Genomic DNA, 14055 nt, shown 5'->3' on the forward strand with positions numbered 1-14055 from the left:
TCAGATCCGTCTAGAGTAGATTCTGCATTTAAACCTATGTCTGTACCTGTCCAGTAGCCTCAAATAGCCCACCAAGGTCAATTTGAGAATCACCCTTAATTAATTTAAATGCTTCCATCAAGTTGTCATTGTGTGACATGCAGCGTCACTTCCTCATGAAACTTTTTAGAGAGTCTACTAAATTTGTCTTTTCCTGTTTCACTGGAGTAGGAAAATGAGAAGAAGAATCTGGGTCATGCTCGTGCGGCACACATTTGCGGCCGGCACATTCTGTTGAGTCAGAAAAAGGAACTGGCAGGACAGAGCCTGTTCTCCCAGTTCTGCAAGTTCTTCAATGGAAAAAAAGAGAGAAACCAAGTGATCACAAATGCAAAAAAAAAAAAAAAAAAAAAAACACATCCCACCACATTACAAACAGAAATAGTTGTCCTTGAAATGAAAAAAAATCCAGCTTTTTTGGCTGAAACACCTTTTTTCTTAGTAACAAATTCTGAAACAAATATAAACCCATGAGATGAATTATACTTAGATGCTTAGCTTGCATATTTCCCAGAATACACTACTCAGGGCTGAAGGATTAGAGGGTTACTATCAAGTTAAAAATCATATGTACAAAGCCCTTTTCTCCCCATGCTCCTCCCTCCCCAATTTTCTTACCTGTATTACCAACAGAGGTGTGCAAAACAGGTGAAATTCAAAATGCTTAGAAAAAAATAGTTGTGTTTTTTTTTAATTTGGTTGCAAATTTTCCAAAATGGTTCTTTTTTCAACGGGTCAAAAAGAAACCATGTTTCTAAATTTTACATTTCTTTCCAAACAAAATCAGTTTGCACTGAAAACACATACAATGTGCATAGTTTCCAATGTGAAACTTTCATGAAAACTATTTACAGTTTACAAAATTGCCCAAAACAAGAAAAATCATTAACTATTATTAGACCAAATTTTTAAAATAAAAGTTCCTCCCCATATATGTAATTTGTTGACATTTTGTATTTTCCTTCAACTTGGACAGTGAAAATAGATTAATAAGATTCATTTGCCCATTTTCATGGGGAAAGGCTCTAATGTCTGGGTTGCACATACACCTCTACCTCAATAGAACACTGTCCTCGGGAGCCAAAAAATCTTACCGCATTATAGGTGAAACCGTGCTATATTGAACTTGCTTTGATCCACTGGAGTGCGCAGCCCCGCCCGGAGCACTGCTTTACCGCGTTATATCCGAATTTGTGTTATATCGGGTCACGTTATATCGAGGTAGCGGTGTATTTCAGGGGAATGCTAAAATCCAAACAAAAATGTGTTCATTCATATTTTAAAAGCTTACGAAAATATTTTTAGTATTAGATTTTGTACAACTGTTTTTGAACAGAAAGCCTAAGACTAGAACCCAAAATATTAGGCAGTGTCCCTTTAAATAAAGAGCAAGTGTCCCTTTAAATAAAGAGCAAGAGATCTGTTTAGATTGTTATACTAACATAAAACATTTTAAAAAGGTGAGTGTATTGTAAACATTCACCAGTACATATGCATGACTAAAACAGTCTTTAACATATGCTGTGCAACAGAACTTTAGTTTGAAAGAAAACACCCAAGATCAAGTGGTAAATGTGGGGAAGAGACCCTTGTTTATAGTGGTTAATTTAGTAAGTACCAAGTTACATTTAGGCTGAGCAAGGCTGTGGTTGAATTGTGGTTATTTTTGCTTTTGCAACAATGGCAAAAGCACCTCCCAGAACAAAAACAAAAACGTAACAGAGCTGAATAAAAATGACACATTATTTACAAAGTTGAACTTGAGAAAACACCACATTTGCCACTAACTTTACAACAACTGAACAAATAGTCACAGGGACAGAAAGTTATTTTTATATCTTGAGTTACTTTTGGAATGACACTGCATTTTATTACAAAAATACATGAATCAGTCACCAGGAGTAAAACAATCCTCTGGCCAGATCTGCAAAGTATATTTTGCAATGCATTTTATTTCCATAATGTTGGATGTGTTGAAGTTGCACTACATTACAAACATAGGCTACAGTAACTTTAAAGTTTACAATATTAAATAGTGAAAAAATGTACTAAGCATTGCTGGGTTTTTGCAAACCCAAACAGATCCTTTCAGTGAGAATGACCTTTATTTTAGGCTGAGAAACACTGACAATTAGGAGCAAAAGGAAAATCTCCTGTATCAGAGGGTCCTGTGGCACCTTTAAGACTAACAGAAGTATTGGGAGCATAAGCTTTCGTGGGTAAGAACCTCACTTCTTCAGATGCAAGTAATGGATTTCCATTACTTGCATCTGAAGAAGTGAGGTTCTTACCCACGAAAGCTTATGCTCCCAATACTTCTGTTAGTCTTAAAGGTGCCACAGGACCCTCTGTTGCTTTTTACAGATTCAGACTAACACGGCTACCCCTCTGATACTTGTAGTATGTATGTCTCCTCAAACAGTCTTCATTGAACTAAACATAAAATGGATTTCTAAATCGTTAGAGATTTAAAGGTTCAGTACACAGAAAACACGTTACATAGCTAAATACACCACAAATATAAAATCACAACCTATTCCTTCATATACCTACTATAGAAGTGATATACTGCATAATGTAGAAACTGCATGTGCAATATATTGCACTCTAGTATAAACTTGTTTGATTTTTTCATTTTCCTGATGTCTCATGTAACTACACATAGATTATTGGTGTCAATGTAATGCAGTGGGACGTAATCACCGATCGACATTTCATCTTTTACTGAACTGCTGTAACAGGCATTCCTAGCACTCAGGTAAGGAAATGTTGGATGAAGAACATTTCTATCTGCAGTTCTGAGCAGGGCATTCCAGGGCTGAAGTCTTAGTACAGCTCTAAACCTTGCCCTTCCCAATGTTTCTTCCTGTCCTTTAGCTATGGAGCTTCCAGTCAGGACATCCTTAGTAAACAATTATTTCCTCACTTATGCAATCGAGAATCTAATGATTCACATGTACTAATTAAACCATTATTAAGGAGATTTCTAATTAATCCTTATTATCCTATAAACACAAACTAGAACAGTATTTAACACTCATGTCCATTCAAACCTTTGTTGCTAAGATCAACTTCCTTCTCTGTGTCACCACTTCCCATTTGTGTCTCTCCATTAGCTCCCCCTACAGCCCTGTATCAAGGTCAAGCTTCTCGTCAGCACCTCTATGGCCCTTCACAAGTTAGCCATCATTACTTATTGGCTCATGTATCTTACATGTTCCTCTCCCTCCGCCAAGTACACCAAGCGCCATCACCATATCATTCGCTTCTCCCAAAAGCACTTTTGCAGTTTCTCCCAAGCAACACCTCCTGCATCGAACACCATCCCTGATGTAGTGTCTGATCCTGCTCCCAGTGAAACCAATGGCAAAGCTCCCAAACCACCATTCAAACTATAATGCCACCGTGCTCCTCTAAATTTCTTCTCGAGAGACCCACGCCGACCATGCTGCATAAGGGAAACAGCCTTGGCTAGGCCAGAAACCAGTAGGGAATCTCTGATCTCTACTTACTGCTTATTCATATCTTTAAAAAAAGAAAGGACAATTCAAGCCTGCAACTGTGTGTTCCTATCCTGTTTCTTTCATCCACCGTCTCCCTTCATTCACTTGTTATACTAGCATGTTGCATCTTGTACTTGCACTTGTATAGGTAGTTGTACTGGGGGGAGGGATAGCTCAGTTGTTTGAGCATTGGCCTGCTAAACCCAGGGTTGTGAGTTCAATCCTTGAGGGGGCCACTTAGGAATCTGGGGCAAAATCAGTACTTGGTCCTGCTAGTGAAGGCAGGGGGCTGGATTCAAGGTCCTTTCCAGTTCTAGGAGATGGGATATCTCCATTAATTGAATTTATTTTATTTATTTTTAGACTGGACCCTCTTAGCCATAGGCTGACCAGATAGCAAGTGTCAAAAATCAGGACAGGGGTGGGTGGTAATAGGCACCTATATAGGAAAAAGCCCCAAATATCGGGACTGGCCCTATAAAATCAGGACATCTGGTCACCCTATTTAGCTACATGGACATTCTCTACCTCTGGGTTTGTGCAGTGCCCAGCAAATAGATGCTCCAACTAACTGGGGTCTCCATGTGATTTTGTAATACAAAAGGTATAGTACTAATAAACCATATATTTGTTAGGTACCACACACTTGAAGACTATATGCTACTGTAGGAAACTGTACTGTGGTATCATTCATGGCTATGCCAACCCCAGTGGTTTAATACTCAGAAGAGACCTCTAGGTTTGGAAGCTACTTTGTCTCTTCCACATTGCACAAGCTTAGTCTCTCCAACTCCACCTTCCAAAAACAACAGGAAGGAAATGAAAAATTACAGGGTTAATTTCTCTCTCTGGTGAACCTTTCAGCTGCTATTCCGTTTCCTTTTAGACCCCATCCTATTGGAGGCACACAAGGTGAAGGACAGGATTACACACTCGGCATATTTCCTGTACATAGTGGGTGGATGGAGCATGGCTTCCGTAGGAATAATGTCAAGGTAATCAGGAAATCCTGCAAAACCTGCACCAGGGAAGAAATAGCTATTGTTTATTATTATTACTATGGCTGAGGTGGGGTTCCCCTCCCACCCCCAACTATCCTTGCCTTTCGTTTTGTAGTCGGGAGCACAGAGCGGGAATCAAACCAAAGCCACAGATCTAAGTCTCTGGAACTTTGAGGGAGTTTTGAATGTGAACCTGGATTTGGGTCTGAATTTTGCAGCTGCCAATGTAACAAAAGCTTGGGATCTGAATACCTGCGAACTGGGAGTGAAGATCCAGATCCAGAACTAAATGTTGTACCTTTGGCCTGTCTCTTTAGTAAAGATTTCTCACATATTGCTAGGACCTTGAGTTACTATATTCTGTTTGGCTAGTACTTTCTACAGAGAGGAAGATTGGTTTGGCTGTCAAGGCATTAGCTGAAGGCTCAGGAGATCAAGGTTCAAATCTCAGCTCTGTCACAGACTTCCATGTGACCTTGGGCAAATCACATAATCTTTCTTTAAAATGGAAATACCAATCCACCCTTTGGTCTTGTCTACTTTGACTGCAAGCTCTGTGGGACGGGGGTTGTCTCGTACCCTGGTAAGGTACATATGTACACAGCTGAGCCCCAGAGCACTAATTAATACAAATAATAGTAATCTATTTAATCACAGCTGTTTTCTTTAGTAATCCTCTCCGAGGCAGTGGGTGCTGAGAAGAGCAACCCTTCAGAAGAGCAACATAAATTTTTCCCTCAGGTGGAGAATTTCACAGTGCCTCATGCCTCTTGTTTGCCCTGCCAAACAGACATGTCTGAGAGTAACGTTTTTGCACACATTAAAACACACACACACACACACACACCACAACAGCCACATCAGTATCCGGAGGGAACTGGAACTCTAATCAATGACAGAGTCCTGCTAAAGGTGTCTCAATGAAGCCTGCACATACAGACAGTCTACTAGGAAATTTCCTCCCCATATGTGGAACAAGCTGTTGCCATCTGCAAGAAATATTGACAATACTAAATGTTTAAGTGCTGCTGCTGGGCTGCATGCTTTAAAGGCCAGCAGCTAAGGCTCAACATGCACGACAACCTTCCATGGTTGCTTCTCGGAAGGGAGAAATTTCAGACTTCATTTGTGATTGTCACCAAATTCAGGTTAAAAAAACCCAGTCATGCCTCAGAGTCAGCAAACTGTTGCAGATGTTTAAATCATTGAAGTGATTGTGAAAGGATGGTAAGTTGAGATCACACTAGCTTGGGACCTATCAACACTGCCTTGTCTGTGGCATAGCAGGGAAAATAATAGTTTACAGCTGATGATGATTATTCACCTTAAAACAAACACTGGTGTCTAAGCATGTGTCTACATGGAAAAATTTACCAGTATCATGATAGCTCTATAGTTATAAGGGTATAACTCCACATGTCGACACTCATATTCTAGAACAGAGTGTCCACACAGGAGTTATAGCAGTATAACTATAGTGGTTTAATTGTACCAGTACCTTTCGCCATGTTGACAAGCCCTAAGAAAAAAGCCTGCCTAGTTCATTGTAGGCACCAAGTTTAGGCCCACAGACAAAGAGAAACCAGCACACAGGCTGGGTGACCTTTCTACTGGAGTCAGTTTATAATCATAGGGCAGAGGGTTGCAAAAAGGCCATACTGCCATGGAGCTTTGGAAGAAGGAGGATGGTGGGCAAGGTGACTAAAGCCATGTCCACGCTACCACTTACGTCAGCAAAATTTATGTCACTCAGGAGTGTGAAAAAAACACCCCCAGGGCGACATAAGTTTTGCTGGCATAAGTGGCAGAGTGTCCAGTGCTATGTCAGTGGGAGAAGCTCTCCTACTGACTATAGATACCACTGTTCATGGAAGTGGTTTTATTATGTTGACAGGAGAGCTCTCCCCCATTGGCATAGACAGAGGCAGCAGATTTCTATAATTTGTGGTGGTGCCCAGAACGGGTCAAAGTCCCGCCCCCACCTAAGGCTCTGGGCTGGAGCAGGGGGTTGGGGTGCAGGAGGGGGTTCAGGAGGGGGTCCAGGAGGGGGTTTAGGGTGCTGGGTGCGGGAGGGGGTTTAGGGTGCTGGCTCTCGGCCAAGACAGAGGGTTGGGGTGTGGGAGGGGGTGTGGGGCCTGGGGTTTGGCCAGGGATGAGGAGTTTGGGGTTCAGCAGGCAGGCTGCCCGGGGGCTGGGGCAGGGGGCCAGAGAGGAGGACTCCCCCCAACCCTCTCCCCGCCGGCAGCACTTGTGCTGTGTGTTTCCCTCTGACAGCAATAGAAGTTTCAAAACAAAATGCTCTAACTCTCCCTCTTTGGCCTTCAGACTGTGGCGGTTAATGACCAATAGCACAGAAGCCTTGCTATCTATGCTGCCCTTGAGCCTGGGGCTAAGGCACAGAATGGGGAGGATCTCTGGACATGGTCAGATCCAGTCTTCCAGGTATTCCTACACATCTGAGCCAAACACAAGCTTTGAAGCCTGGTCTTGTTTTGCAATCCTGTCCAGACCAGTGGAAGATGTGGGGAACCAAACAGGACTGCTAAGCAGTAGAATTTTCCAAACAATTTCCCCCCAGAGAGGAAGATATGGGCCATAGAAATTAATGATGCTGAGGATTTAAGTCCTCTAGTCCATGTCTTTTGGCCAGTACAGGATTGTTTCCTGCTATTGTGTATACCTCAGTGCTCTGCGCAATTCAGTTTTCAATGACTCAAGCAACAGGGTTTCAATCACTTCCCTTAAGATACCTTTCAACTGTCTAGCTCTCATCATAAGAGGTTTTCTTCCACGTTCACACTGAATTTTCTTTTGCTCTGTTTCCTGTTACCACTTCTCTCCTTTGGTTGGCACAGCCTTCAAATACTTACAACCCTCCACCATGAAAGTGACCATACCCAGCTACTGAAAAGCGTTTTCAAAGTTAGTTCAATAAAAAAGTAGACATCTAGGACAGGGCATTTCTTTTTTCTACTGTCTCCTCAGTTCCAAGTATCTTGCAACAACATGGTGGGCTTCAATTGGGCCATTCAGAACTTCACTGACAGCAAGGAAAAAACACACTACCTCCAGCTCCTAGAGTGCCCCCTTGGGCTAACGGAGAATTTCCACTAGCTATTAGCCACACAGGGCCTCTGACACACAGCTAAGCAGTTCTGACTGTATCTAGTAGAAGGCAGTGGTGCATATACACAATAGCCAGTTCATTACAATATTAATAGATTCCTACCGCCTCCACAGTTCACTCCATGGACTTTCTGAAGGAGTTGTTTTTTCAACAGCAATAGGTGCCCAAGATGACGCCAGAAGCCACGATTCGGAATCTGTGCTCAGCGCTGTCTCCCCACTCAGGGCTTGGGAACATTGCATAGGTACAGGAACCAGCTCCCAACCGAGACCTTTTCAGCAGAGATGGACTGAATCAACAGAAGAGCCTAACAGCAGGTCTCAAACAGACCCATTCCAGGCCCCCCGCCCCACACCACCCGGGTCAGAGGAGAAAGTGAATTCCAGAGTCTAGGGCCTTCATCTGGGAACACCCTACTGTTAGCATGAAAGCCCCATTGTATCTCAGCTGTTAGGGCAGAGCACGGACAGCGGTCGGGGTGTTATCTATATGTTTATGGAAACTTTCCTAAAGACAGCATTCAAAACTGCAGTGCTCTTCCCCTCAGTTAAATGGAGCGTGTATGCATTGTGGGGCAGGGACCTTGCTCATAAAAACACCTCACACACCAATGACAATTTAATAATAAATACCCTAAACCGCACTTCCTCTCCGTTCAGGGAAGACAGCAGCCTCAGTGGAGTAAAGTTCTATCCGTTTTTGTTGCTGCCTAATACAGAAGTAACAATAAAAGCAAAGCCAGTTCCTTATGTTGAAATTTGAGAGCGTCACTGGAGTTTTCCTTCTAAGGAGATCGGAATGGATCCCTTCTCAATGGCTGAGGCAGGAGATTGTGTAAGCAATATTGTGGTTGAGCTAATTCCCTCATCTCGGCAGCTGGGGCTTGGTCCAATACAGAAAGTAATTGAGGGCTGGTCTACACTACGGAGTGAGGTTAGCTTAACTAGATCGTTCAAGGCTGTGAAATTTTTCACAGCCTGTGTAATGTAATTAAGCTGACTTAAGCCCTGGTGCAGACACCTCTAGGTAATGGAAGAATTCTTCTGTCGACCTAACTACTGCCTCTTGGAGAGGTGGATTTACTATGATGGTGGAAAATCCCTTTAGTCTCTGCAGCAAGTGTCTACACTAGAGCAATGCTGCTGCAGTGCTGCGTCTGTGCCACTGTAGCGTTTCTAGTGTAGACATACCCTGAGATAGCCTCTCTGGCTCTGCATGGGGCCTTGTTGGGAAATATGCCTTTTTCTAGATCACCCTGAAACCATGTCCCTTCCCTCAGTCCAGTTACATTTATATAGCAACACAAGTATGCTCCAGCACCATCTAGCTAACTCCCAAGGTAATGCACCTCAGCACACCTGACAGAGAAAATCAAGCTCAGAAAAGCTCTCCACTAAAGCAGCACAAAACTGGCAATGCCTGTCCCAACGTACAGAAAACTCACCTGTCTTTGCTACAGACTCAAAACAGAACCCTAGTGTGTTGAGAGCTTTGTTAAAGGTTAAGGGCCTCGTGAGCCACGCTAGGCTGTCTAATGGTTTTGGTGAGACAAGGTGGGTGAGGTAATATCTTTTATTGGTCCAACTTCTGTGGGGGAGAGAGAAAAGCTTTCAAAGCCACACAGAGCTCTTCTTCAGGTCTGGGAAAGGTATCCTGGGATTGACACGGCTACAACTGTACTGCATACAATAATGGTTTGGGTGTCAGACTTAGTGAAGGGTGCAGTTTCTTATGTTACAAAAATATGTGAAACCCAGTGGTTTGAATTGGCTCTCACTTCAAGTTTTTGAGTTTCTTTTCATTTGAAACTAGCAATGAAAAGTGTGTGTTTGTGTATATGAAAACCCTGCAAAGATCAACGCCAAAATGAAAATTCCTCAGAAGTGACACCAGGGTTATGTTCAGGTCTGTTCATCAGAATCGGAGATGGCCCCTTCCCTTTGGCATACTCCACAGTCAGAATACATTGAGTAAGCTTTCCAGGAAAACACATTTTAATAATAACCACTATGGAATGGCATGACCTCACATTTTCAGAAAATTATGATCAGGATCTGAAATCTGCTAGAAGCACTATAATGGGCCAAACGTACATTTTGTGTATTATATATATTAATAAAGTTATGGATCCAGCTTGGCTGCATCTCTAAAAGACGTGTGGAAACAGCCATGAGTACTGGTACTCTGTACATTCTGTGCTAAAAGTCGTGCTGCTCACACCACACACAAAACTAAAAATGGGCATTGTGCCATCTCTGCACATAGGCAGCCAGTACTGCTTATACTAAGGGCAGGTCTTCACTACAGGGGGGGGGGGTCGATTTAAGATACGCAAATTCAGCTACACAAATAGCATAGCTGAATTTGACCTATCGGAGCTGACTTACCCCGCTGTGAGGACGGCGGCAAAATCGACCTCCACGGCTCCCCATCAACGGCACTTACTCCCACCTCCGCTGGTGGAGTAAGAGCGTCGATTCGGGGATCGATTGTTGCCTCCCGACGAGACGCGATAATTTGATCCCCAAGAGATCGATTTCTACCCGCCGATTCAGGCAGGTAGTGTAGACCTAGCCTAAGACATACCAGCATTCACTTATACCAAGACAGCCCAGCATAGATGTAGCTCATGGTGCCTGAGAATGGGTGAATACTCAGGCATGGAGATGCAACTAAAAATCTAAGGCAGGGTGGTTTACTTTCTTGTGAAGGACCCGACTGAGCCAATTTCTCTTTATAGCACAAAATATACACTGGACAAAAATCAAACCAATACATTTCAGCCAGCCGTGTCCCTCGAATGGGACAGTGACCCTGAACGAAGGCTACACAAAGTTTAGTGGAGGAAGTGGTGAGAGACTAAGTTATTTAGCATAAACAATGTCATCTGCATTCTTTGGGTACGTCTTCACTACCAGCTGGATAGGCGGGCAGTGATCAATCCAGCAGGGATTGATTTATCGCGTCTAGTCTAGACGCGATAAATCAATCCCCAAGCGCTCTCCCGTCAACTCCTGTACTCAGCTTGGTGAGAGGCGAAGGCAGAATCGACGGGGGAGCGGCAGCAGTCGATTCACCGTAGTGAAAACACCGCAGTGAGTAGGTCCAAGTACGTCGACTTCAGCTACGTTATTCACATAGCTGAAGTTGCGTAACTTAGATCGATTCCCCCTCTCCCCAGTGTAGACCAGGCCTTAGCATTACTGTTAGTCACTTCTATACAAGCACTATAGTCAGGGACGTCCCTAGGGGGGTGCAGGGCCTGGGGCGGAAGTGACGGATTCATCTCTTCCGGGACCGACCACGCCGGCCAATCGCACCGGCCCGTGGGGCCCCCCCAAAGTGCGAGGCCCAGAAGCGTCGCCCCGATTTGCCCTACCCAAGGGATGGCTCTGACTACAGTAAAGCTGAGCTGACACCAAACGCAAAGCTTTCCAAAGTGACCTGATTTTGGGGTACTGGTTTTTGGACAGCCAGCTTTGGACACCTTGGGCCTGATGATTTTCAGATCTGCTGAGCTCCCAGTGACTTCCCCTGGAGCTGTGAGTGCTCCACTAATGAAAAACCAAACTGTAGGTGGCTCAAGTTGTGGTCCTTCTTAAGGAGGGGCAGCTGAGAGGAAAGCCTGCTTACCTCCTCTAGCCTCTGAAAACAGAGGAGCAAAAAATGCAAAAAAAAGGGAATTACGTATGAAAAGTGCCTGCCTGTGAAGGCATAATGCTGACATCCTCCACCTACAGTACAGGTCATGGACGGGGCCCAAGCAACCTTCACTCATTGCTGTGCTACCAACATAGCTCAAACCTGACTGAGGGACAACCACTAGCAAGGAGCATGGGTGAGCTATGGTTCATTCAATCTCCCAGCTGCAACTGCCGACAAGGGTTAGAGTGCTAAGAGTGATGGCTGTTTATTGTGATTTTGACACTTGTCCCCCAGGAACGTAGCTGAGGAGGACATTAGCTTATTCCACATACCATAGGGCACGATTAAGCCATCAGACGGTAATGAATTCCAATCCCGGCCTGCCACCAAAGAAATGATTTCTTAACTATGGCATGCAGGCAAGATTTTGCCACTGCTAAACCTCTCTGACCCCCAAGAAACAAAATAAAAATTAAACTCTCACCCATTGTACACACACTATCCAGAAAAATCACTGGACTGATAGGAAGCAATAGCTTTAGATTGTTCACTTTGGGTCACCATCAGTTGCACACTTGAGATTTTTATATTTTGATAGATTATCAGAAATTTTTTTTTTAAACTGGCGATTGACCCAAGTCAAAAATTTGGGATTTGGATTGACGCTTTCCCAAAAGTTGAAGGGTGTTTGGATCCAGCGGTTTGGTTCAGGTCCACGTCTATCTCTGACCCACTCTTACAAGGGACAGTTGACCAGCAGGTCCAATTCTTCAGGCTCATAACTTTGCCAATGGAGGGAACTTTGCCAAATGGGACTTTTTGGGGGAGGGACAGTTCAGTGGTTTGAGCATTGGCCTGCTAAACCCAGGGTTACAAGTTCAATCCTGAGGGGGCCAGTTAGGGATCTGGAGTAAAATCAGTACTTGGTCCTGCTAGTGAAGGCAGGGGGCTGGACTCGATGACCTTTCAGGGTCCCTTCCAGTTCTATGAGATAGATATATCTCCTTTTTTTCTTTCCCCGTGCACTTGTTACATGGACTTTTGCTGATTCAGGTCTTCTGACTTCTTTAATTGGGAGGGCAAAGTGGCTGAATGGAGTATAATTAAGGTGAGATTTAAAATGCAGGTCTATATATAATAGGAAATGCTTTCTGTGTTACCTCTATCCTCAGTCTAATTTATTCTATTTGAGGGGTTATCCTCACATGATTAAAGATAATAATGAAACAACAAATTTTTAAACAGTGAGGTTGATTAATCATTGGAACAAATACCAAGGGAAATGGTGTATTCTCCACCTCTTGACACCTGGTCTTTAAGGAAAGTATGCTTAAGCTAAACAGAAGTTATTGGGCTCAATGCAGAGACAACTGGGTGAAATTCTATCGCCTGCATTATACAGGAGGTCAGAAATGAACTAATGGCCCCTTTTGGCCTTAAAAATCTATGAATTTAAGAACATCTTTCAAGTTGACTGTAGCAGCAAGAAAATGTATTGTATTATAATATAACAGGCTAGTGCAAAGGGCCCCGTTGCCCACTACAGCAGAGAATCCAAACTGATCAATTGCATATTATTGCCCTGATACTGTGAACACCTAAAGCAGATTTTCTGGTGGTTCAAGTGATAAAAGCCTGTGCTCTTGGAGCAGGAGGTCTGAGTTTCCATGAAGTTTTGAGTGGCCACAGTCTTCAACATAACAACCAGAAAAATCTTTGACAGCCACTAATTTGTCTCACTATCACAGATCTCAAATGCTACACTATTCATCGTCCTATGGTAGCAACATGAGTGAAAAAGCTGCACGTGCTTGAACACTGGTGCACATATCAGTGAAATCTGTATTGCACATGCAGGTACTACAAAGGTAGCTATTGGCAAGTAACCGATCTTACAGCAAGAGAGCTGGGAATAGTTAGTTGGAATTTCAAAAAAGGTAGATGAATGAAGCTATGCCCGGATAGGCAGAAGGGCTGACGTTCAGATATGTTCTTTATTTTGCAGAGGGATAGTTGGCTGGCAGCAGCATTTTCCATATTGTAATATCACAGTGGCCTTAAATGCATGCTGCTTTCTGCACTGAATTTCTAATTCTGGCATCTCGCTCATCTCAGACAATTTTGGGCGGGTATGTAGCTACAATGACTAAAGCATTATTAGGGTTAGAAAGGCGAGCTTACAGCTTCTTGTGCTACAGTGGAACAGGAGTACGTTCCTTGGCTCTTTAAGCAATGGCACATTATTGCTCTATCATCACCATCCACCAATTACTGTGCTCAGTCCGCAGAGTCATCACGGAAAATGGAGAAATTTCGTTTGAGAGAGAGGGGGAATTACAGCAGAGGGAGGAAGCACAAGTCTGTGGTTTGTAACGGGCTTGAGAGAGAGAGATGCTCTGATGATTCTGTTAATAGTTGTACATCCCTTATGTAATATTGCTGGCCAATAGCCAGTTCTCCCTCATGTAATTGCTTTAGACCGTGTTTTCAGAAAACAAGAGAGGATTTGAATGTGCCTTTCACAGTGCTTAATTTGTAATGAATTAGGTGCTGGGGCTCAAGCAATTTTTTTTTTTTTTACTTTCAAAACGGATGCAGCAAGCCCAGAGGTGCCGGGGCTATGAACTGCCAAGCCCAGAGGTGCCGGGGCTATGAACTGCCAAGCCCAGAAGTGCCGGGGCTATGAACTGCCAAGCCCCGGCACAAATTAAGCACTGGCCTTGCATCTACCAAAAGGGGA

The sequence above is a fragment of the Malaclemys terrapin genome, chromosome 7 (assembly GCF_027887155.1).
Source record: "Malaclemys terrapin pileata isolate rMalTer1 chromosome 7, rMalTer1.hap1, whole genome shotgun sequence".
NCBI lineage: Eukaryota > Metazoa > Chordata > Testudines > Emydidae > Malaclemys > Malaclemys terrapin.